The sequence below is a fragment of the Macrotis lagotis genome, chromosome 1 (assembly GCF_037893015.1).
Source record: "Macrotis lagotis isolate mMagLag1 chromosome 1, bilby.v1.9.chrom.fasta, whole genome shotgun sequence".
NCBI classification, from domain to species: domain Eukaryota; kingdom Metazoa; phylum Chordata; class Mammalia; order Peramelemorphia; family Peramelidae; genus Macrotis; species Macrotis lagotis.
This window is the reverse complement of record NC_133658.1, coordinates 605,559,858-605,583,718: the sequence shown is the minus strand read 5'-3', so window position 1 is coordinate 605,583,718 and position 23,861 is coordinate 605,559,858. Positions and strand designations below refer to the sequence as shown.

The 23,861-nt window shown below is 35.5% G+C and overlaps 1 pseudogene; it reads right to left on the bottom strand.

The window, feature by feature from the left end:
* Positions 1-1,125: 1,125 nt before the first annotated feature.
* On the bottom strand, positions 1,126-20,801 carry LOC141505717 (ferritin heavy chain-like; annotated as a pseudogene).
* Positions 20,802-23,861: the final 3,060 nt, after the last annotated feature.

Genomic DNA, 23,861 nt, shown 5'->3' with positions numbered 1-23,861 from the left:
CTTCTAGCTATGTATATTCTCTCTAATAACTTACAATTCTCAAGAGTTTTGAGACTCTTTCTTCCCAGTGGGTATATAGCCCATTTCATCTTACTGGATAGCAGTTTTTTTAACCTTTTCATGTGTATCTTGAGCCTTCTGTTTGATGTCCAAATTTTCTGTTTAGCTCTGGTCTTTTCATTATGAAATCTTGGAAGTCTCCCATTTCATTAAATGTCCATCCTTTTCCCTGGAGGAGAAGGCTCAGCTTTGCTGGGTAGTGGATTCTTGGCTACATTCCAAGCTCCCTTGCTCTTTCAAATATCTCATTCCAGGCCCTTTGATCCCTTAATGTTGTTGTGGCCACGTCCTGCATAATCCTTACTGTGGATCCTTGATATTTAATTTTTTTCTTTCTAGTTGCTTGTAGGATTTTTTCTTTTATCTAATAGTCCTGGAATTTGGCCACAACATTCCTTGGTGTTTTCATTTTAGGATCTCTTTCTGGAGGGAATTGCTGTATTCTTTCAATAACTATTTTGCCCTCTGGTTCCATGATATCAGGGCAACTTTCCATCACTAAATTCTGTAATTATAAGTCCAGGCATTTTTTTCTCTTCAATGTTCTCAGGAAGGCCAATAATTCTCATATTTTCCCTTCTCAATCAATTCTCGAGGTCAGTGGTTTTCTTGATGAGGTATTTTACATTTTTTTCTATTTTTTCTATCTTTTGGTTTTGTTTAACACAACATTGTTGTCCCATGAAGTCATTAGTCTCCAACAATTCCATTCTTTTTCTTAGAGGAGAAAATTTTTCTTCCTTTATTTTTTGCACCACCTTTTCCAGTTGGTCCATTCTATTTTTGAAGGACTTTTCTATTTGCCCAAATGTAGTTTGTATTTTTTTAGGGTTTTTTTTTTTTTGCAAGACAAATGGGGTTAAGCGGCTTGCCCAAGGCCACACAGCTAGGTAATTATTAAGTGTCTGAGACCGGATTTAAACCCAGGTACTCCTGACTCCAGGGCCTGTGCTTTATCCACTGCTCCACCTAAGCTGCCCCCCAAATGTAGTTTTGTTTTTCAGTACCAAGTTACTTTATTGGGATGTAAATGATGGTCATTTTTTGGTACAGATTATGAAAAGGTCAGATAACCAAAATATGCATGCACTGAAAGACAGCAGCAGTCTGGCCCACAGTTCCCAGGTGTGGGGGGAGCTGGGGTGGCTTAGCTCTCCTGGTCGCTGTCTCAATGGTGTACTTGTCAAAAAGATATTCTGCCATGCCAGAATTGGGGCCCCCATCTTGCGCAGGTTGGTTACGTGATCACCCAGCTGTTTGATGGACTTGACCTGTTCGTCCCGTCCAGGTAGTGGGTCTCGATGAAATCACATAGGTGGGGGTCGTTCAGTTGCCAGCTTGTGCAGTTCCAGTAGAGACTGATTGATGCTTTCTTCCAAGTGCAGCGTGCACTCCATAGCGTTCAGCCCGCTCTCCCAGTTGTCGCGGTCCAGTTTCTTGAGGTCCTGCAGGAAGATGCGGCCACCGCGCTGGTTCTGCAACTTCATCAGCTTCACGGCGTGCTCGCGTTCCTCGTGGGACTGGCGCGGGAAGTACTTGGCCAAGTTCCTCAGCACCATGTCGTCGTGGTCCAAGTAGTACGACATGCTCAGGTACACGTAGGAGGCGTAGAGCTCCAGGTTGACCTGGCAGTTGATGCCCGCCTCCGAGTCCTGGTGGTAGTTCTGGCTCACCTGAGACAGAGACCCGGCGGCGGCGGAGGGAGCAGCAGAGCAGGCGGTGGCTGCTCTGACTGAGGGACAGCAGAAGTGTTGGGGAGTGGAGGTGAAGGTGGACAGGTGGCTAAGGGTGGCTCTGGGAATCGGGTGGGTTCCGTTCAAGCACTGTTGAAGCCGGAAACCACAGCGACTCCCCTCCCTGCGTTTCTGGCCCCAAATGTAGTTTTGAAAGAATCATTTTCTTTTTCATTTGCCCAAATGAAGATCTGAGAGATTTATTCTCATTTTGTATTTGTCCTCTACTCTCTTCTCCCATGCTCACTCTTCTGGGTTCACCCACAGTCTCCTGAGACAGACCTTCTTGGTGGGTGATCTTCTTCTAGCTTCTCTTTCTGGGTTTTGTTGATCGAATTTTTATTAAGAGGTTTCTCTCATGTTATTTCTGAGGGTAGAGAGAGTGCACTATCACAGTGTCTGTCTTCTCTCCACCACCTTGGCCCTACATCCACTTTTTTTTAGATCTTTTTTTTTCAAGGCATTGGGGTTAAGTGGCTTGCCCAAGGCCACACAGCTAGGTAATTAAGTGCCTGATGTCGGATTTGAATCCAGGTACTCCTGACTCCAAGACCAGTGCTCTATTCACTGTGCCACCATTCGCTTTTTACCAATGTCTCTCATGTATTTCTTTCCCTTAATTGTAATTCTTTATACTGAAAATGCCTAATCTGTAAACATATTTAACACAAATATAGATGCAAAATATTAACCTGACTTTTTGCTCCTGAGGGGAGGGAGATCCAGAAGGGAGAGTGAAAGAAAATTTTGTAACTTAAAAATATATATATGTATATAGATGAATGTTGAAAAAGTTCCACAATGGGTATTTGGAAAAATAAAATATCAGTAAAAGATAAATCAAAGTTATCTATAGGCATATGAAGAAATGCTCTAAATCACTTTTGATTAGAGAAATGTAAATTAAAAAAACTCTGAGGTGCCACCTCATGCTTATCAGATTTGGTAATATAAGAAAAAAAGAAAATTGGATATTAATGCACTACTGTTGGAATTGTGGACTGACCCAAGCATTTAGGAGAGCAATTAACTCTTCCCAAAGATCTACAAAACTATGTATATTCCTTGATCTAGCAATACCACTACTAGATCTAAATGTGCAAAAATATTTATAGCAGCCCTTTCTAAATATTGGAAATTGAGGGCATATCCATCCATTGGGCAATGATTTAATAAGTTGTGGTATATTAATGGACTTGTATTAACTGATGCAAAGTGAATGAGCTGAACCAGGAAAACACTGGACACAATATCGGTCACATTTCATGATGATATGTTCTGAAAGACTCGGCTTTTCTCAATAACACAATGATCCAAGACAAGCACCAAGAAGGAAATTGCTATTCATATCCTGATAACTGAGGATCCCTGTATGTAGATCAAAGACTATTTTCTTCAATTTATTTATTCTTACTAGTATAATTTTTTTCATGTTACCTCTTGTACAAGTGAGACAAATTAAGCACTTAATGAATACTTATTGTTTGACTTGTTATTCTTGACTATGTGTCAGAAGTTGCAGAGCAATGTCTACCATATAGTTGGCTAACAAATCTTTTTGCTATTGTAAATAGTAGATAATTGTAAAGGAAACAGAAAAGAAAAAATCGGCAAATATTCTGCTCTTCAGGACAAAACAGTGTTTATCATTCAGTTAGTAATTTTAATGTAAATAAGAAGCAAAATTGTAAAATGGATTGTATTAAATGAATGGTTTATGAACTTTCAGAAAGGAAAATGGAAATCATTAGGAAACTTCACAGAATCACTATGATTGACATAGCCCACACTGACATAACCTACATCAAAGGAAGGATGTGCATATGTTATTTTGTATAGACATTTAACAAAATTCTCTTTAAATTTTTTAAGATACCTATGTAAGATAGACTAGTTCATCTAGGTAGGATCTTAACTGTTGAACTCTACCCAAGGTACTGATGAATTGGCCAATGTAAGCCTAAAGGAAAATTTTTTTGTTTTTGTGACAAATGAATATGATTCCTTTGCATAGAAATGATTTGTATAAAATAATAATGGATTTTCTGATCAAATTTGTAGATTATGGAAATCTGGGAACTTTAGCTGGTACTTTAGTTTAATTGAAATTAGAACTTGTAGTTATCTAGTTTAATGCCTTCACTTTATATGTGAGAAAAAAACACTTCATAGCATCTTATGTTTTGGAAAATGCTTTCCATATATTATCTAATTTGAAATAATTCATATTATCTATCATTTTAGAAATATTTAACAACCTATAGGAAATGACATATTCATCTGAGACAAGGAGAGAATGATAAAGGAAGAAACAACTGAAATGAGGAGTATGAAGCATGCCAAAAGCATACTTCCTCTTTCATAGTTGTCATAGTTATTTAGGAATCTTTTGAGACCTTGTAATTGGAATGAGTATACTTTACATCTTTAAGGAGAATTCACTGGAGGTCAAGTCTGGTGCCAGCAGCCTCAGTGATGAAGTTTGTCCTCCATATTCACAGAGGAAGATGATGCCATGACAAGCGTGTTAATTGGATTTGAGTGAGGGGGTGCTATGCTAGGTCACCAGCTTCAATTTCTCCTTCAGAGCCATCTGGAAGTCAGATTCAGATCAGGATTAGGTGATATGCCCAAAGTCACACACTTAGTTAAGGGTCTGAGGTCAGATTTGATCTCAGGTCTTCCTGACTTCAGGGCTGGCACTTTACTCATTGCACCATCTAGCTGTTCTAGCAGCTTCAATAGCATATATTAAAGTTGCTGAAGTTAAAAAGTTCATAATTGGTCTGTTGGGGTGTGGTAGTCTGTCGTGAGATGAGACACCAGGCTGTGCCAGCCCTTGCATCTCAGTGTCCCTTTGATGCTCTTTGTTTAGTATCCAACAGCATATAGCATTTACTTTAAAAAAAATATTGGAGTATTCAAAGCAGATCCAAGTTGCTTGGATAACCCAGTTAGGAATAAGGTAATAGGAATTTTATTGTGTTTGTTTTGGGAACTAGGACCATGATTAAGAAGGATGGCTAGATGTATTCATAATATTGTGCTGTTAGAGGTGAAATTCTTGGACCAGCACAAGATAGATAAAAGCAAAAAGCATTTACCAAGAATGTTTTAATTAATGCAAATTAAAACAACCCTGAGATACCACCTCACACCTCTCATATTGGTCAATATGAGTAGAAAGAATAATGATCAATGTTGGAAAGGATATGGGAAAACTGGGTCACTAATGCATTGTTGGTGGAGTTGTGAACTGATCCAAAATGTGGAGAACAATTTGCAATTATGCCGAAAGGGCAATAAAATTGTGCATATCTTTTGATCTAGCAATATCACTCCTGGGTCTGTATCCTGAAGAGATCATGAAAAAGGGTAAAACACTACATATACAAAAAAATATTCATAGCAACTCTTTTCATGTGGCAAAGAAGTGAAATTGAAGGAATGACCATCAACTGGAGAATGGATGAACAATTATGGTATATGTTTGTGACAGAACACTATTTTGTTTTAAATCATGAAATTTCAGAAAAGTCTGGAAAGACTTGCATGAAATGTTGCTGAGTGGAATGAGAGAACCAGAAGAACATCATACACCCTAACAACAACATGGGTGATGATCAACTTGTTCATTTCAGCAGTACAATAATCAAAGACAATTTTAACAGACTTGTGATGGAAAAATACCATCCATATCCAGAGATGAAACTGTGGCATTTAAATGAAGATCAAAGTTTATTATCTTATATTTTTTAAAAGCTGTCTTATGTTCTATATATTATGTAATTTTGTTATCTCTAATGTTTTCTTTCTTCTGTTTGGATCTGATTCTTCTCTCATAATATGTTCAATTTCAATCTATATTTAGCATATTTACAAATGTAAAACCTGCATCAGATTGCTGTCTTTTGGGAGAAGGGAGAGAGAAGGAAGGAAGGGAGAAAAATTATAAAACTCAAAGTCCTTATTTTATTTTGCTCTATTTTAAATTTTTTTAAAAATTCATTTATCATCTATATGCACATATATATTTTTAAGTTACAAAATTTTTGTTACAAAGAATTTAAGAATTTTCTTCATTTCTCCAATTCTACTCCCCTTCTCTCAGTGGCAGTCAGGTGAGCATTGCACATACATATTTTTGATAAACATGTTTATAGATTAGTTATTTGGGGGATGAGGAATTAGGATTAAGGGAAAGAAATACATAAGAGATAGGTTTTATAAAGAGTTCATTAAATTCTGAAGTTTTGACTCTGTGTGTGTGTGTGTGTGTGTGTGTGTCTGTGTCTGTGTGTTTTTCTTTGTTTTGTTTTTCTTCTTCTACATGGGGATAACATTGTCCATAGCTATTCTAATACAGTATCCTAGCTCTCTGAACTGTTGAGAGGAGCTGCTTCCATCAAGGTTGTTCATCTCACAGTGTTGTTGTTATTGTGTACATTGTTCTCTTGGCTCTACTCCCTTCACTTAGCATCAGATTCCAGAAGTCATTCCATGATTCTCTATGGTCCAAACATGGCTTCTTGTAGAACAATAGTATTCCATCGTATTTGTGTACCATAACTTGCTTAGTCATTCCCCCAATTGATGGGCATCCCCTCAATTTCCAATTCTTTGCCACTACAAAAAGAGATGCTACAAATATTTTGGAACATGTAGGACTTTTCCCTTTTTTTTCTTAGAATTGGAATTGCTGGGTTAAAAGGTAGGAACAGGTTTTGTTTTGTTTTGTTTTGTTTTTAGTTTTTGCAAGGCAATGGGGTTAAGTGGCTTGCCCAAGGCCACACAGCTAGGTAATTATTAAGTGTCTGAGGCCGGATTTGAACTCCACTCCAGGGCTGGTGCTCTATCCACTGCACCACCTAGCCAACGCTGTGCCACCTAGCCACCCTATAGGAACAGTTTTGTTGCTATTGCTATCAATTTCCCAATCCTCCCACAACCTCTCCAACATTGATCATTTTCCCTTTTTTCTTAGTTTGGCCAATATGAGAGGTTTGAGGTGATTCCTCAGAGTTGTTTTAATTTGCATTTCTCTATTCAATAATGATTTGGAGCATTTTTTTCATATGATTATATATAAGTTTAATTTCTTCCATTGAGGCGGGTAGGTGGTGCAGTGGATAGAGCACCGGACCTGGAGTCAGGAGAACCTGAGTTCAAAACCGGCCTCAGACACTGAATAATTCTAACTGTGTGGCCTTGGGCAAGCCACTTAACCCCATTGCCTAGCAAAAACTTAAAAAAAAAAAAAAAGCAAAAAGAAAAGCAACTTTAATTTCTTCCATTGAAAACTTTTGACTATTTATCAATTGGGGAATGACTTGTGACTATAAATTTAATGTAATTCACTATATATTTTAAAAATGAGGCCTTTATTAGAGCTTCTAGTTGTAAAGATTGTATCCCAGTTTTCTGCTTTCATTCTAATGTTGGCAGCATTTATGTTATTAGTGCAAAAACTTAAACTCAAAGTCTTGAAAAAAAAATGATTGGCAAAAATTACCACTGTATGTCATTGGGAAAGTTAATAAAATATTTTATTTAAAAAAGAATATTTTAATTAATTAAAAATGAAAGTCAGAAGCTGGAAGACAGATACCACAGAAGCTCTGACCATAAGAGAGGCCAACCAGCAATCTGGTGGTATTATTTCCCTGACCTTTTAAAGAAACCAAAATCTTTGGGTTCCACGGAGAATATAGTTGAAGGTCTGAGAGGAAAGACCAAACTGAAGATTATATCAAGACATTGATTTGGCTTACATGGGCTGTTACTAAAACATCATGGTACCTCATATGTTTCAGGGAGATGGAGTCAGGGAAGGCAGAAGAGGCAGAATTTCCACTGACATTTCAAAAAGTAAAAAATAATAATGATAAAATAAATATTAATATTTCTCACTTAAGTGTTATATAATATATTCATATATATGATTTTCTTTAGTATTTAAGTCATTTTCAAATACAAAACCAGTTGAATTTGCATATTTTAGCCTCAAATACTGGGAAAGGCTCAAGGTGAGGCAAAATCAAGTTGTGCCTCACCTCAGATTGTGCAACCCCTCACAAACTGAATTGAACACATACAATAAGCATGGACCAGTTGCTATCTTTCTTATGTCACCAGCATAATGTTTACAAACCCTTCTATTATTTTTGCTTACTTTCTGTAGTCTAGATGATTCATTTCATATATATATATACGAATAAGATATCTAGTATTTTGGATTTGGATTTTTAACCACCCAAAAACTCCTCGGGTGAGACAGTCAATACCTCTGCCTCATTGAAGGGGATGACATGCATGTGCTACCTCTATCAGGCTGACTGAGTGCAAATCCTGCCTCTCTGACACCCTTCCTGCCTCCCCAGTCATGGAACCCATCACATGTCACTGGTGCTCTGTGAGTTGTTGTTATTATGTCACAGATATCTCATATTGGCACTTTGCCCAGCATTGCTGGAGTGCTTAGGTGTCTTATACTTAAGGGTCAAGGACTCCCCCAGCATCCAGACCATCACCTAAAGTCCTTTTTCCTTTCAAATCAGTCCATAGAGTTAAATGGTTCTGGAAAAGGCAAATGAAAAGGACATCTCTGCACAACATACTCATCACTATAATAAATACTATGCAAGTCATGTTACCATTAATTGAATTAATCTGATTTTCTTTGAAATCTAAGGACAACTATTAATTGATTAATTAGTGAATTAAGACTGTGGGTTACACTGTGGTTAAGAGGATATCTCAGTTTCTCTAATGCCATTGAAAGTGGGTCTTGAAGTCTCATATTGTAAACTTTAGTCTCCCATCCCTAAATTTGAAATTTTTATGTATTATGTATATTTCATAATTTATAACTCCTTTGGGTGAAATTCTACATATAGTCATCTTTTTAATTTCAATTCTTTATATATCTTCATTTAAAAAGTAGAAAATAATAAAACAAGTTAGGGAGTGAACTTCTATTTTATCTATTTGATGCATATCAATTTGAATTTGAATTTGAATTTCAAATATTCTTCCATGTTCATTACACTGATTTTCAGGAAAATTATTTCCCATTGTTTTCAAAGATGACTGAAATTTCTAATGGTCTAATTTTTCTAAGGAATCTATTATTTGTGGAGATTAGTGATAACTTTTGGAAACTGTGAAGCTAAAATGTGAGTGCAACTTCAGAGAACTTTCTTTCCACTTCCCCCACCCCCAACTTCAGTGAGAGTTTGTTATATATTCAACCATTTTTCCTCTCTATTGTTGACACCAGCTTATCTGGAACCTCATAAATCTACACACATAAGGACTATTACAGAAGCCTATCCTTGCTTTAAACTTCCTAGCTATGGTGGCACAGTAGATAGAGCACAGAACTTGGAAAGAGGAAAACTCATCTTCCTGGGTTCAAATATGGTCTCAGACACTTACTAGCTGTATGTCTGCAGGCAAATTACTTTTAGTACCAGTTTCCTCATCTGTAAAATAAGCTGGAGAAGGAATTTACTAACCATTACACTATCTTTGCCAAAAAAATGGCATCATGGAGAATCAGATAATACTGAAATGAATGAAGAAAAACAATCATTATCATATCATCTTCCTAAAATATCATGTCCCTTGATGAATAATATATAATTATTTTCTATTGCCTATTACATCAAATTCATATTTCTCTATTTCTCTTTCAAGTCATTCCTGATTCTCTATTCTTCCAATTAAATCTTATTTTCCACTATTTTATAAAACAAATTCTACACTTGGGAAAATTTCTTCATTTTCCCCCTTATAGCCCATCCAAAAGCTTGACCTCAACCATTCTCATTCCCAATTTCATGCTGTTTTCCATATGTAGAATTGTCTTTCTCCCTTCTATTACCCTAGTCTTTCTTATCATTTAAGACCAAACTCAAGTCAAACTGTGTATCTTCCTCTACAGGTTACTTCCCAACTCATACTCACATTGGAGGACATATTCTCCAGATGATGACTGACTCTGATTTTTCCTTTCAGAATGTGAGGAGCAACTCTGAAGGGTTTGGTTTTCTTAGTACTCTCATTCCAAGTCTCCTTATGGTGTATTTACCTATTATCTATTGACCAAACTTAATTAGTGTTTAGTTGGGGCATTAACTAAGCAGGTACATCCAAGTTAGTTGGTATTTAAATTAATCCCCAGCTCCTCTGAGCTATTCCCTACTGATTTGTTCCTTCCTTGATTCCTATTGCAAGTACCATAAATATCATAGAAGATAATGAATAATTTAATGAATAGATATTTAAAATCATTTATTAAATCTTTACTATGTGCAGACACTATGTTATATACCTTTTATATATACAATGCAAAAGTGACATAGTCCCCATTCAGTAGAAACTTGCATTCTAATTAGTAAAGACAAAACAAATAGGTAACTGGAGAAAGGAGTTTGTGTCTGACAAACCACAGCAATGATTAGTTAACATACTTTTTAGAACCAGTAGTATTAGTTAGCATAATATGTCTAAAACAAGAAATTGAAAGTTCATCATATAATTATACTCCATCTCAGAGATGCTTATATTGCCTCTACTTTGACCCACAGGAAAGAACACTGTATTTAGAATCAGTGGTCCCAAGTTTGTATGTCAAACTTGGTAGTTATTATTTTTGTGATATGTGCAAATCACTTATGCTCACTTGGTATCAGTTGCTTCAGATATAAAATGAGGAGGGGTGGACTAGACAACCTCTAAGGTTAGATATCAATTTAAAATCCTAAAATTATGAGCTCCTTAAAGGTGCGCACTTAGTCTAAAATTTCTACCCTTATCAGTCTAGTGATAAATCTGTTGAATGGTAGAGTTGGAAAAACTTTAGAGATTCTACAATAAGGTAAATGCCTTTAATCTGCAGAAGAGGCAGTGTATAAATACTAGAAATGTTCAAATTGGAGTCAGGTAGTTCTGGGTCCAAATCCTGCTTCTGATTCCTACTTGTGAAATAAAGGTCAAGCTTTTCATCACCTCAGGCTGTTTCCTTATTAGTACAATGGCAAAGGTAATACTTAAAAGTAATTGCCTCAAGGGTGGCTAGGTGGTACAGTGGATAGAGCACAGGCCCTGGAGTCAGGAGTGCCTGAGTTGCAATAGGGCCTAAGACACTTAGTAATTACCTAGCTGTGTGGCCTTGGGCAAGCCACTTAACCCATTTGCCTTGCAAAAACCTAAAACAAAAAAGTAATTGCCCCAGACACTTGCTTGTGTGACCCTAGGCAAGTCACTTAACCCTGCTGACTTCAGTTTCTTCATCTGTAAAATAAGCTGGAGAAGGAAATGGGAAACTACTCTTTCCCAATAAAACCCCAAATGGGGTCATCATAAGTCAGAAACAATTGAAAAATGATACAAATGTTGTCTTAAAAGGTTTTCATGAGGCTTAAATAAGTTATTTAATAAAAAATGATATGCAAATATAAATCACTACAAAAATATGTCTTAATTATATTAAATACGAATCTGAGACATAGAGAATTTAAGTGACCTGCCCAAGGATACAATGTTAATTGACTGCCCCTTCTGTCCAAGCTCAAAAGGGTAGCTTGTCCAGAGAGCAAACCAAACTATGGCTACCAAGTTCAGTAAATCTTCTTTTGATCTTGTGCTTTTCTTGACTTCATGTCATTGACTCATGAATTCATTCCAAGACAATAATTTAGATTTAGTTTATTCCCAATAACCCCCCCTTCCCTCCAATCAGGTTTATTTGACTGCTAGCTCAACAGATATGCTTCTCTATCCTATCATTTTTAGATTGCTGTTTTAATATTTACAACTCTGTTTCTTCTCTAAGGTTAGCACTCACCCTCTCATCAGGGGTCTGAAGGTTGAACCTAATAGTTGGGTCATACTGCCAGGCCCCTAACTCAAGCCCTGCCAGTGGAATAAAACATCAAATCTAGAACTCTAGTCTGATATGCTTCATAAACATGGGACTAACTCCAATATATTTTTGTTTAGTTAATTGAAAGTAAAAATAAATTAACTATTTTCAAGGACCTTGTTTATCAGATTTTAAAATGTCTTCCTATAAAATATTTCCTTCTTTTTCTTCTAAAGAATTAAAAATGAAAATACCATCAACTAATAAAATTCTAATAAAAAACTAATAAGCTATGGAATGTCAGAGCAGCCAGAGAATTCAGAGAATATTTTATAAATGATTTGATGAAGAAAGAATGTAAGAGAGAAGTGAAGTGTTTTACCTAAGATAACTTAGTGTTTAATTGACAGAATTAAAACTTGAAACCGATCTTTTGGCTTCAAGTTCACTACTTACTATATCACAGTCTTCAAATACCTATAGATTAGGGGGAAGCTAGGTGACACAGTGGATAGAGGACCAGCCATGGAGTCAGGAGGACCTGAGTTCAAATTGGTCTCAGACATTTAATAATTGCCTAGCTTTGTGACCCTGGGCAAGTCACTTAATGCCACTGCCTTGCAAAAACCAAAAAAAAAATAAAAAATAAAAATAACCATAGATTAGATTCTTTTACAATTTTTTATATAAACATTCGCTCCCAACATATTTATTTGTGTGTGCATGAGCATGTGAGTAGGGATGTGTGTGCTATGGGAGGAGGTAACAGACAATGGATGGAATGGTTATTCTTTATCTTTTTCTATCTTTATTGATTAATAGATTATTAGAGTTTGAAGGGATTTATATGTCATTTCACCTAAATCCAAATTTTTACAGATGGATCCATAGGTCTAGGAGTTTTCACAAAATGAGGCAGATAAAACAGAATTTGTGATACTAAGGAATGATTCTTCCTTAATTCTTCACAGAATAAAGAGAGAATGGAGTAGTATTATCCTAGGCCTATTCTGGGGCAGAAAGGTTTGAGTTCTGCGTACTGTGGATGAGATTTTGATATAGAGCCAAAAACAGAGCCACAGTCAGAAGATATCCTGAATGTTAAATCTGTCAGCTATTGTGAACCCTGTTAAACTAGCGATCTGGGAAACAATGAATGATTTACAATACTTTTTTTTCCAAACTATAGTATGTCATTTGGAATAGAATTCTATTTCTGATGATATGTGACTGTAAATGTTTCGTGAATCACCCCTGATATTCCTAGAAAACAGGCAGGAGCATGTTTAGAATGACTGGAAGTAAATAGCTGTTGTGTACATTGTGTGACATATTTCCTTTAATTTTCATTTTGTCTAGTGAACTATGTGATTACGAATATTGGCAGATGGGGTGAGTACTCATGAACTGAGTGTAGATTTATTTTGATTATTTTTCCATTTCATTCCCACGATTAAATTCACAAACATGGTCAGTACTTCCTCATAAAACTGAGATCTCAGTGGTTTCTAACAATTCTTAATCTTTGTGACAACCATACCAAGCATGGTGGTACATAGAGGATACTTATTGGAGGGAATTGAATATAGGAGGAAGTCACCATTATCTCAATAGTAACATGCTTTGCATCAGGTGAAGGTTACAAGTGTTTCCAGTTGTCTTATTTCTACCACTGTAAAGAAAGGGGGAAAAGGGGCAGATAGGTGGTACAGTGGATAGAGCACCTGCCCTGGAGTCAGTAGGACTTGAGTTCAAATTTGACCTCAAACCTTAATAATTATCTAGTTGTGTGAACTTGGTCAAGTCACTTAAACCCAAGTGTTGCAAAAACCCGAAGAAAGGGGCGGCTAGGTGGTAAAGTGGATAGAGCACTGGCCCTGGTGTCAGGAATGCTTGAGTTCAAATCCAGCCTCAGACATTTAATAATTACCTGGCTGTGTGGCTTCTGGGGCAAGCCACTTAACACCATTTAAAGGAGAGAGAGAGAGAGAGAGAGAGAGAGAGAGAGAGAGAGAGAGAGAGAGAGAGAGAGAGAAGAAGAAGAAGAAGAAGAAGAAGAAGAAAGGAAGGAAGGAAGGAAGGAAGGAAGGAAGGAAGAGAAAGTGCAGTACACACCAGGGTGGGAAAAAACAAACCAAATCTTTGTAACTGAAAAAGAGAAGACTTTTCTATAATATATTTCAGAATTATCTTGGGAGAATACAGAGTGCTATAAAGTAATGTGGTCTATATAATTCTCCTTTGTCCTTGTAAACAGTGAACAAAAAGTTTGAAGGGATTCCTTCTTTCGCTTGATACTTCCCCAATCCCAATTTTCCCCCCACTTAACCGGCATTGAGAAAGGTGAGAATATAAAAGGTAGTACTTTGCACCCAAGGAAGTCAAAGACTATTTTATCTTTCAGAGGAAGATCAGTCAGGTTATTCAATTCATTTCTCAAAGCAGTTGTGAAAAGAAACTGTGAAAGTAGACAAAAAATTATTTTTTCTTCTCCTGCTCTTTGTATTTCTCCAAGGCCATTCTTGTCTTCTGATGAGAAGAGAGGAGATAGGAATGGAGATGGTCCAGGGGCCAGGTCAGTGGTGGGATTCAAATAAAATTTTTTTTAGGCTTTTGCAAGGCAAATGGGGTTAAGTGACTTGCTCAGTGCCACACAAGGTAATCATTAAATGTCTGAGGTCGGATTTGAACTCAGATATTCCTGACTCCCAGGCTGGTGCTCTATCCACTAAGCCACCTAGCAGCTCCCTGGATGCAAATAAATTAACAATTAGTTCTCTGCCCTAATGACTATTTTAAGCATACAAAATGGTATGCCAAAATGTAGTTTAATACTCAAATAAGAGCAATAAAAGAGGTACACAAAACAAATGATGCTATGTTAATCACAGTAAATAAATGTACCCTTATGGAGCAAAAGCAGCCAATGTTGAAACATATGTAGAATCAAAACTCATTCTACCTTTTCTAACTCTTTTTTTCTCCTACTTCCATGGCTTCTGAAATGGGTGATAAGATAACCCTTGAAATCTATATTTCTATTGGTTCACAGTGTCCCAAATTTCTATAGACTTCATTGTTCAGGGGATATCAGTGCACTTAGATAGTATTATCTTGGGGGAAATTTTAGGTATAACATAAAGCAGAAACAAACGACAATTTGTCACCCTTGGTCGTTTGGCACTTTTCCCCTTTACATAATATGTTTGTTTACTGAAGTAACAAAAACAAAGGAATTAAAATGTAGTATTTCATCAAAGGTATAATGAGTTTTAAGAAATGAATAAATAAATATTAGAAATATTGTTCCATGAATTTTTTTTTACCTACACAAAGAATGAACATTACAATGGGTTCTTGGATAATGCTGTTCTGCAGATGAACAGTAAAAAATAATAAGGCATATAAATTTGTGATTTCCACATTGGGAGGCTGCCCAGCACCCACCCTTGATTACACCCAACTCAACATAAAATTAGATATCAACTCTGCTGAACCAATATGAAACAACTGAATCCCACCATGGTGCCAAATCAAAGATGATAGGGAAAAAATCTCAAGCAGCAAGAGAAGACAAAGAGGGTTCTCCTGTACACTATATAGGTCATAAGTAGCTTTTCATATATAAGGAAGATATTTAACTTGGTCATATATAGGAGGAGACTTACCTATAATCACTAATAGCTTTTTAAAATTAGATAATATAAATATGCATGTAAATATAATTTTAAATATATGGTTTAATATTTTTGTCTATTTTCTCTCACTTCTATACCCCATATCCTTAGGAATGTTCTAAAGTGAAGTTTAAACATGTAAGAAGGGCTCTAAACAAAGCAGAGCTTGTCTTCGGTATTCACACTTCCTTTGTTATTTTCCCTTTCCTTCTGTCATTGCTCCACCCCCACAACCTAATACCTTTCATCTCTGCCATCTGTTCTTAATTTTCCTTGACCCCATTTCTGTTCTGAACTGGCTCAAAATTAGTCCCACTAAAGAAATATCATAAAGTACCATTAACTAGGTGTCATAGTGGTTATTAAGCAGAGTCTGGTGTGAAGTCCTGAGTTCAAGTTTGACCTTATACACTTACTAACTGCATAACCTTGAGCAAAATACTCAACCCAGTTCACATATTAGTTTCCTCATCTGTAAAAATTAACTGAAGGAGATGGCAAACCACTCTGGTATCTTAGCCAATAAAACCCAATAGAATTTAACATGACAAAAAGTCAGATACAACTGAACAACAAAAAGACCTTTAATCTTGGTTCCATCAGTAGCTAGCTGTATAGCTTTGAGCAAGGGATCTAGTTTCTTTGGGAATCAATGTCTGCATCAATAAAAAAAGAATACAGTGAGATAAATGTATTCTTAAAAACTCGAGATTTGAAATTCTATGAAATTATGCAATCATAGTACTTGGGACACATACCTGCAACACAAAGGAAAAAGTCCCTAAGGGAAGGGAGTGAGTTCAAGGTGCTGTGAGTCTACAATACAGAGCTTATCAATTCCCACAAATACATTTAACTTTTATAATCAGCTAGAGATCACAGGTTCAAAGCAAAGAGACTTAATGAAATGATATAGCAAGAAACACAGTATTAAAACATTTTCTCTCTAAAATTGGGACATATTATCCCATGAATATACACAGCAACTACCATCATGGAGACTACTTTGAACTGGCTCTCTTGAGCTAACTGTAAACACTACAAATCTGGCCTTGATTTTTTTGTTTTGTTGATTATTTGGACTTAAAACATTGATAGATATAATAATTATAAAATAAATTACACAGTAGATAAGTAGATTAAATTATAAAATCTATTAGATATACTTTTCGCCTCTGGAGAACTTGTTCTTAAACATTTAGCTACACATCCTGATCTTCCCACTTAATCCTTATTGGATAGGTTTCACTGGACTGTTATGACTATTACAACTTTAAATCTTTAGTCCCTGTCATATGCTTCTCTGATGTAGCTTTTATTGTTTCAATTTTCAAGTTTAATTTAAATCCTTAGCTGGATACTGTCATAATCTCTTGGTTTAATTAGCAAAAACAATAGAGATATCCTTGCCCTAGGAAAGGCTCCCTTGTTTTGGACTCTGAGTCTCCCCATCACCTAGAAATATTCTTTTTTTATTATATTTTAAATATATTTTCATCCATGTGCATATGTATATTTTTAAGTTACAAAATTTCCTTCCACCCTCCCTTCCCACCCCTCTCAGTGGCAAAAAGTCAAGTTAGCACTGTACATACATATTTTGATAAACATGTTTGCAGATCCATCATTTTTGGTATGAAAAATTAGGATTATGAGAAAGAGAAACATAAGAGATAATTTTTATAAAGTATTCATCAGACTCTGTGTGTGTGTGTGTGTGTGTGTGTGTGTGTGTGTGTGTCTGTGTGTTTTGTTTTCCTTTGTTTTCCTTCTTCTACATAGGGATAACATTGTCCATAGCCAGTCTAATACAGTATCCTAGCTCTCTGGACTGCCGAAAGGAACTACTTCCATCAAGGTTGTTCATCTCACAATGTTGTTGTAATGTGTACATTGTTTTCTTGGTTTTACTGCTGTCACTCAGTATCAGATCCCATAAGTCATGCCATGCATCTCTAGAGTCTAACCATCTATAGTTTCTTATAGAACAATAGTATTCCAAAGTATTAATGTACCATAATTTGTTTAGTCATTCCCCAATTGATGGGCATCCCCTCAATTTCCAATTCTTTGCCACTACAGAAAGAGCTGCTATGAAAATTTTAGAACATATAGGCCTTTTCCCATTTTTTATAATTTCTTCTGGAAATTGGCCTAGAATTGGAATTGCTGGGTCAAAGGGTATGGACAGTTTTATTGCTCTTTGGGTATAGTTCCATATTGCTCTCCAGAAATGTAGGATCCATTCACATCTCCACCAGCAATGCATCAATGTCCCAGTCCTCCCACAACCTCTCCAACATTGATCATCTTCCATTTTTCTCACCTGAGCTAACCTAATAGTTGTGAGATTATACTTTATTGCTGTTTTAATTTGCATTTCTCTAATCAATAGTGATTTGGAGCATTTTTTCATATGATTATATATATATATATGTATATATATACATATATATATAGCTTTAATTTCTTCATTTGAAAATTATCTTTTTATATCCTTTGACCATTTATCAATTGGGGAATGACTTATGATCTTATAAATTTGATGTAATTCTGTATATATTTTAGAAATGAAACCTTTATCAGAACTGCTGGTTGTGAAGATTGTTTCCCAGATTCCTGCTTTCCTTCTAATTTTGGCAGCATGGATTTTATTTTTGCAAAAACTTTTAAATTTAATACAGTCAAAATCATTCTTTTTGAAGTTTATAATGTATGTTACTTCTTGTTTGGTCATTAATTTATCCCTTTTCCATAGATCAGATAAGAGTATGTTTTTTATCTATTAGTTTATCTAAAGTATCACTCTTTATGTCTAAATTCTATACTTATTTTGGCCTCATTTTTGTATAGGTTGTTTGCATCTTAGTGTCTTTATCTATTAAACAGGAATATAGGACTAAATGGTCTCTGAGGTCCTTTCCAGTTTTAAATCTCTAATCCTATACATCCTAAAAAAGGCCAGCTGATGGAGGCTTTGATTATTCCAAATTGAAAACATTGCCTCTTAATCAACAGAGTAAGTTTGAAATGTGTTTTAAATGTGCTCTAAACATTACTATTTCATTGTCCTTATGATGCTAAATACCCAGAAAAAATGAAAATATTCAGCTAATTATCCAGGCAATATACACAAACTATGTGGACTTGTGGCATCATCACAAAACAGATCTGGACTAGGTCAGTTTCTTAGAGTCCAGTTCCACATCAGTCAGTAAACAAAGATTTATTATGGATCTACTGTGGTCTGGCACACTGATAAGCAATGGAGATACAAAGAAAGATAAAAGGAATTAAAGGTGTCACCTGCAATACCACCATATACAAATGAGATATGGATGGGGAAAATTGCAGATAATCAATTGAGGGAAGTCACTAAAATGAAGAGGAATGGGAAAAGGTTCCTAATAGAAATTGGAATTTTAGCTGATATTTGAAGAAACTAGGAAACCAATGTCAAGAAAAAGAGAATTGTAGTTTGGAGGAATGCCTGTAGTCTGGAGATGGAGTGTTAGATACAAAGAGTATCAACAAATCAGGAAAGATTTATTAAGATACCACTAAGTGCCAGACAGTGTTCAAGGGAGTCAACCAATCTCTACTTGAAGGGAGCTTGAGTACTAATGACTAAGATAACATTTCATATGAGTGTGTATGTATGTATGTGTGCATAAAAAGCATAAGCATTTAAATGCAAGATAACTAAGGAGCAGGGAATTAGCTATTGGGGGCATCAGGAAAGATGAGTATGAAAAAGGAAATATTTTCAAATGTCATTTTATAATTAACAACTAGATAAATGTTTTGTGGTGATGAACCTGATACTACCTTAGCATTCTTAATACAGAACTTCCAGGTGGGAGGATGAATACACTTCTGGCTTGTATTATGTACTGAGCTCTTAAACAAATCATTTTTATACATGAGGTAAAGATGAATATTGTAAGCTTGAGTCTTATGTATTTGTTGAATTTATCTTTAATGTAGATTACCGTACTCTTACCTTGGAGGTGGAGTGGGATCTTCCTATCAGTACTCTCCTTCCAAATTGGAAGAGTGAAATGGGAGAGGTCACCTGGTGATTAGTTTGGGGAAATGAGAGAATATAATTAGTGTGGGGATCAAAAAAGGCCTTTGACCAAAGTCTCATTTTGAAAAAAGCTGAGGGTTGTATAAGGAAGAGGTAAGGAAGGAGGTCATTCCAGAAATGAGGAATCTACTTGTGGAAGTCCATTCTGCCCCAAATCTCATTCTGTTAGTATATTTTTAAAACCAGACTCTGTCATGCTAGCTAAGCCCTCTTAGCTTAAGTCATCTTCTAATTGGTCAAGCACATAATATGTACATTTATTCAAATAACTGATAAAAATACTAAACAATACAGGGCCAAGTATAAATCACCATAACATTTCAGTAGAAACTTTCTTCCAAGTTGAAAACTGTCTTTTCATATCCTTTGACCAGTTATCAATTTGGGAATTACTTGTGATCTTATAAATTCGATAAAATTCTCTATAAATTTTGGAAATGAATATTATCAGAACTCCTGGTTGTGAAGATTGTTTCCTAGCTTTCTGCTTTTCTTCCAATTTTGGTAGTATTGATTTTATTAGTGCAAAATCTTTTTTAATTTAATATAGTCAAAATCATTCATTTTGCAGTTTACAATGTGCTCTAATTCTTGTTTGGTCATAAATGTATCCCTCTTCCATAGATCAGATAGATAAGAGTAATTTTTGGTCCATTAATTTATCCATGGTATCCCTCTTTATGTCTAAGTCCTGAAGTCATTCTGACCTTATATATGTTGTGTGAGATGTGAATCTATGCCTAGTTTTTGCCATCCTGTTTTCCAGTTTTCCCAGCAATTTTTGTCAAATAGTTCTTATCCCAGAGGCTGATGTCTTTGGGTGAGAAGCATTTTCTTAATTACCTAGGATGTTCCAGCCAATTGGTAGAAAGTAGGGAAAGAAAAAAAAAGATGCAATAAGTCATGCTTTCAAGGAACCTATATTTTATCAGCAATATATGTCTGTATAAATAGAGATAGATAGTTACAGAGAGACATACATAGATATTGATAAGTATATCAATATCTATAAAGATACACATACTGTAAAAATACAAGGTAATTTTAAGGAAGGAGAGGTAGCAGCAATTTGAGACGATTCATAAAAGTCTTGTGAAATAGAGCAATGCCATGTTTACAGATGCTTTTCACTGTTCTAATTAGAGAAAGGTACATTCTTGAAATTTCTCATCTTTATATTATACTAGTCTTTATATTATGATTTTTAAACATTTGACTTATGATTGATGTTTGATTAACTGAGTTCCTCAAAATTTGTACTTTTTCTGGTAAATGGGAAACAATCTAAAGAACCTTAGGAATACTAAAAGGTTAAGGTAAGGAGATCAGTCAATTAAACATTTTTTACGTACCAGGTATACACCAGGTACCATGCTTAGTGCCGGAAAAACAAAGAATAGGAAAACAGTCCCTCACCTCCAATAACTCCCAACTCAACTGGAGAGATAACAAACTAACAAATGTATACTAACAAGGTACTAGAATTAAGAGACATTGAGAAAGAAGGGAGTGTACTTTAGGCATGAAGGACAGCCTGTACAAATTGCTTATATATAGGGAGCAACACCAGATTTGTACTGTCCATGGAGAATGGGAACCCTTTGGGATTCCAATTAGTTTTTGGACACAAAAGAAATTGCAGTAATGGCTAGTCATTAGTGACAAGACACTTATGCAAGTCATAAAGTGTGTATGAAATTATTATATGATTCCAGGTGAAGCTCTTATCAAAAGTACCCTCACCATCTTATGGTTTTGGGTACTACTTTGACAACTAAAGAGTCAAAGATCATCACTGTTGGCAACATTTTCCAATTAAAATCAATTCTACCTTGCTTAGTTTTTCAAAAGTACTACTCTTGGGGAAGCTAGGTGGCACAGTGGATAGAGCACCGGCCCTGGAGTCAGGAGTACCTGAGTTCAAATTCAGCCTCAGTCACTTAATAATTACCTAGCTGTGTGGCCTTGTACAGGCCACTTAATCCCATTGCCTTGCAAAATCCTAAAAAAAAAAATTACTCCTCTTGCCTTGAATTAAATAAAAATTGCTCCAATATTACTTGCAGATATTTCTTAAAGAAGAAATAACATCCATGCAATCATGTGTTAACATGCCTTTAAAGATACACACACACCTTGTCTAAGGACACACTAGGGTATTAGTTATTCACAGAAAGTAGATTATATGTCACTTTGCAGAAACAAAGAGAAAAACAGATGGTTCCAATTAAGGAACAGCAGGAGTGAAATCTTGTATTTGTTTTTCTTGTTACCAAAAAAACCCCAAACAAACAAATAAACAAAATAACAACTGAACAAACTGGGTTGTAAACAAATGTGGTTTTTGCTTTGTTTGGAGTTTGTGAGGTGACTAAGCCTGTAAGATTTGTTGTGGTTGTTTTGTTTTTTTAAATATGAGAAGAAACAGGATTACAGCTGTGGTGACCATCAAGTGCTAAATTCTAACTTTCTGCAAGTCAGATAAGGTATATCAGGACAAAATAGAGATACTTTGTATAAATGGATTCCTAGAAATAGTTACATTGTGAATAAAAATGTATCACCTTGCATACAATTTCCTGTGTTGGGTGTTGGGGACTGATGCTGGAGGAAAAAGTTGCCTAAATATGATTATAATCCCAAATGCCAAAATATGACTACAGCCATATATTTTTCTACATTCTTTTACAATACCTTATTCATAGGAGCTGTTTCATAAATACTGATTGAATTTTATTTAAAAAAAATACCTCTAGGTTACATCTTTAAAGAATTTGTACAATCAGGGAAATTTGCAACTGGTATTTGTGGCCATTCATTTCTTCTCCTGTCCTGAATTCCCATAACAAAAAAAGGAAAAAAAAAAAGAATCAGGACACATTAACTCTCAGGTCTCAAAATACAGAAGACTGCACAAGCTTCTACTGAGATAAAGTATTCTTATCTTCCCTACTTCTAAATCCTAAAGGATTCAGCAAGTGAACCTTGAGATTGTTTGGAATACAGTGGCACAGATAGGAACATAATGCAAAGTAGTAAATGACCATAGTAATCTAGTTTTTGCTAAATGCAAAAAGTCAAGCTTTTGGGACAAGAACTAACTATCTGACAAAATTGCTTGAAAAACTGAAAAACAATTTGGCAGAAATTAGGCATAGACTAACATCTTGCACCATATACCAAGATTATGTCAAAATGGGTAACATTATTTAGACATAAAGGGGATATATAAGCAAATTAGGAGAACATGGAATAATTTACTAATCAGATTTATTACTAAGAAAATAATTTCTAACCAAACAAGATATAGTGTTACACCATGCAAAATGGACGACTGATTTTATTAAATTAAAACTTTTTGCACCAGAAAAAAAATTCAGTCAAGTGAAAAGGAAACCAGTTGAACTAGAGATGTTTATCTTGGAAAAGAGAAGACTCAGTAGAAACCTGATAGCTGTTTTAAAGTAGAAGGAGTATCCTGTGGGAAAAGAATCAGATTTCTGTGTAATGCCAGATACCAAGCTGGGAACAATAGGCACAATGAGGCCTGATCTCAGAAATAATCTCTTAACAACTAAAGCTGTCCCAAATTGGAATGAGTTTCCATAAGAGGGAATTGATTCTTGACCTCTTCAGGGTGCTCAGCAGAAGTTGGATAACCTCTTTTAAGCTATGGGAGAGTGAAGATTCTTTTCCTATATTGAACTCTAATGTCTCTACTCAAATTCGAAATTCTGAATCAATGCCTGTGTAATTCCAACAACTAAGCTTGGTTCACAAAGAAAACAGAAAACACACTTCTCTCACTTCTCTACAGCAGTGGGAAAGGTACATTCCTAGAGGCTTGATGCCTTTGTTAGTTTTCCTGCTACTGCTCTCTCTTACTTTCTGTTACAAGAGAAGTCTTTTGGTATGAGGTATGAGGAATATACATATGCAAATGAAGGTAAGGGGGAAATTAAAAGCCACCAATGATTTTTTTTCAAATTGAAAATAGAATTGCAGCAAATATCTCAGATAAAGACTTGATTTTTCAGGTATATATAGTGAATTTAGGCAAATTTATAAGTCATTTCTCATTTGATAATTGTTCAAAAGATATGAACAGGAAGTTTTGAAATATGAAATATGAAATATTGATGAGAGAAGTGCAAATTAAAACAATTCTGAGATACCACTCCACACCTTTCTAATTGGCTACTATGCCAGAAAAGGAAAATGACATATATTGTAGCAATATTAGGATACTAATGCACTGTTGGTATAGTTGTGAGTTGATCCAATCATTCTGGAAATAAACTGAAAAACTATGCTCAAAGAGCTATAAAATTGTGCATATCCTTTGACTTAGCAATACCACTACTAGGTCTGCTGGGGGATGCCCATCATTTAGGAAATGGCTGAAAAAACTGTGATATATGATTGTGACGGAA